Consider the following 2,746-nt stretch of genomic DNA (forward strand, 5'->3'; position numbering starts at 1 on the left):
CCCCCCTCCGATGTCACCTCCTATGTCCCATGTGCACCCCCCTCCGATGTCACCTCCTATTTCCCATGTGCACCCCCCTCCGATGTCACCTCCTATGGCCCATGTGCACCCCCCGATGGTCGCTGTCTGGGGGGGGTCTGCATCTTAGATGAGCTCTTCTAATTACATGTATCAGTGACGTGTGAGCTGCGCCACCCTCTCCTGTGATTGGACGGGGCGTAGTGCACCTGATGCGTTTGTCTCTGATTTGCTGCGTCAGTTTTGTATCTTTTACATGTAACTCGGCAACTTTGTGTCCCTCCCCCGATGGGTTGGCTGCCGATATACACATGACCTCTTAAGCCACACCCAGAATAATGGGGAGTCTGGGCCCGCCCCCCTCTTGTTGCTAGGAAGCGGTGCCGTGTCTAACTTTACCAGATGCCGGCGCCCGGTGCCAACCTTCACTTGTCCACATTCTACTACATCGTCCCCCAGGGTGTGAAATATGTTGGTGCGGCGGCTGGAAAGCGCTGACTCGCACAGCAATTCTCGCTCTGGAATCCCTTTTAGATGTAATGTGTGCTGATAAGGCTTGCTGGTACTTGTAGTCCCCCCACCAGCCGGGCCTCCGTCTCTGGTACTCTCTTGATCTTTGGCTGCCAAAGCAAACAACGACTTTATTAGTGTAAAAGTGAAAGTCTTCCATGTGTGCGGGTGATGGGATGCCCCCCTCCTGAGTCATTTCCTGCACACGATGCTCACAGATGACTCAGTGTCATCCTGTAACAGCTGAATGGGAAGTCTGCCCTCGCGTCTTCCCGGAATCAGGTTTCAGTGTTGTCCCCGGAGATCTCCGAGACGTCTCGTTGTCACATGATTGATGTGTACATTGTAATGGAACGAGGAAGCATTTCCCACACATGAGTATTCCCGACATTTCCCGCACGTTGACTAACATGTGTCCTTTATATTCTAGAATTTTACATAGAAGTTACCATAGAGGGGTGTGATTACAATGTGAATATCAGAGAGAGAGATGTATACACTGATCAGCCATAACATTGTGACCACCGAGAGGTGAAATCAGAGGTCTAGTGGGGTCAATGCCTGGACGGGTCAGGGAAAGGGGGACCTGCTCAGTATTAGATTGTTGCCGGCTTCTCACTGCAAAATGAACAACGTTGTCACCCTGTTACAGGAAGTAGAAAACCAGATGATTGGCAGGTAATTGAACCGTCATGTGTTCTCGATGGTGACAGATGGCTTCATAGGTCATTTTTATTGGCTCGGAGTTCCACTTTATTGTTTATCTGCCCCCGGCTGTGATGAAAGGTGCTGCATGGCGGCAGTTCATCGCCCGGCCTCCTCCAGATCGTTGCTTTGCAAACATTTCACTTCCCGTCCTCCTGGGTGCAGCCAGTAATCATACCGCTACCCACAGAGCCGTGCACGGGGTTCTTAGTCGCTTGCAATGCATTGTGGGACATCAGGGGTGCAAAGGTAATGGACCCCCCCCCCACCACCAAAGGCGGAGTAACGTTAACCGCAAACAATCCATATTTCTTAAACCAACTTGTGTCTTCCCACCACTTCCTCCTCCAATCTCACTGAGCTTTGTGTATTCAGCTCTGTGCAGTAACCCAGTGTGAGACTTGTGCTCTCTCTCCTTGTGCAGGGTGACTGGTCTTGTCTCCGCCCCCTCCTGTAATAAAGACCGCTCACTGCTGCTCTCTCTCCTTGTGCAGGGTGACTGGTCCTGTCTCCGCCCCCTCCTGTAATAAAGACCGCTCACTGATGCTCTCTCTCCTTGTGCCGGGTGACTGGTCCTGTCTCCGCCCCCTCCTGTAATAAAGACCACTCACTGCTGCTGCTCACTGCTGCTCTCTCCTTGTGCAGGGTGACTGATCTTGTCTCCGCCCCCTCCTGTAATAAAGACCGCTCACTGCTTCTCTCTCTCCTTGTGCCGGGTGACTGTTCCTGTCTCCGCCCCCTCCTGTAATAAAGACCGCTCACTGCTTCTCTCTCTTCTTGTGCAGGGTGATTGGTCTGGTCTTGTCTCCGCCCCCTCCTGTAATAAAGGCTGCTCTCTCTCCTTGTGCAGGGTGACTGGTTTTGTCTCCCCCCCCCTCCTGTAATAAAGACCGGGCACTACTGCTCTCTCTTCTTGTGCAGGGTGACTAGTCTCTCCCCCCCTCATGTAGTTGTCTGCAGGAAGCCTGCAGTAGGTGGAGCCATCTAGGCCACTCCCATTGCTCTGCTCAGCCTGCTGGCTTCTGAGAATTCTAGTTTCTTCCTGTCATGTTGATCCTCGGTTTCATTACTTTTGACTTGCTGACCCGGAACAAGTATGCCGGATCAGGAATGTGAGAAGCATTTTCCGGCGTACTGTTTCCTGCCAGTGAAGCCCGGGGATCAGAATGACGGTCTGCGTTGTCAGGCAGCGGCGGGTTCCTTTATTGCGGCCTCAGTCTGCGTGGCGCTCGGTGGCGCCTCGTTTTGGGCGGCATAAAGGATGGCTTAATCCCCGTGTTCTCTCGCATCCGCGGAGCTGCTGATGAGGCAATGCTGCTGCGGCGCGGAGCACTATAGCGCTCGTCAGATGATTAGTCAGCCCGTCGCTTTCCCTCCATTCAGCACATTCCCTATCATCTATAGCCAGATCCCCGCCGCCGTCTGCCCAGGAACACGCACTCCTCCTAGGTGCCCCCTGGGGGGAGGGGAGGGATTCAGACTTGGCCTGGGGGGAGGGGGGGATTCAGACTTG

The 2,746-nt window shown here is 53.7% G+C and overlaps 1 protein-coding gene across 1 annotated transcript in view; it reads left to right on the top strand.

Annotated features, from left to right (window-relative positions):
• The window catches only part of IPO7 (importin 7), a 43,149-nt gene that overhangs the window by 660 nt on the left and 39,743 nt on the right, over positions 1–2,746 (top strand). The gene's annotated exons all lie outside the window — the stretch shown is intronic.

Source organism: Nanorana parkeri, unplaced genomic scaffold (genome assembly GCF_000935625.1).
Source record: "Nanorana parkeri isolate BGI_ZX_2015 unplaced genomic scaffold, ASM93562v1 scaffold1687, whole genome shotgun sequence".
NCBI lineage: Eukaryota > Metazoa > Chordata > Amphibia > Anura > Dicroglossidae > Nanorana > Nanorana parkeri.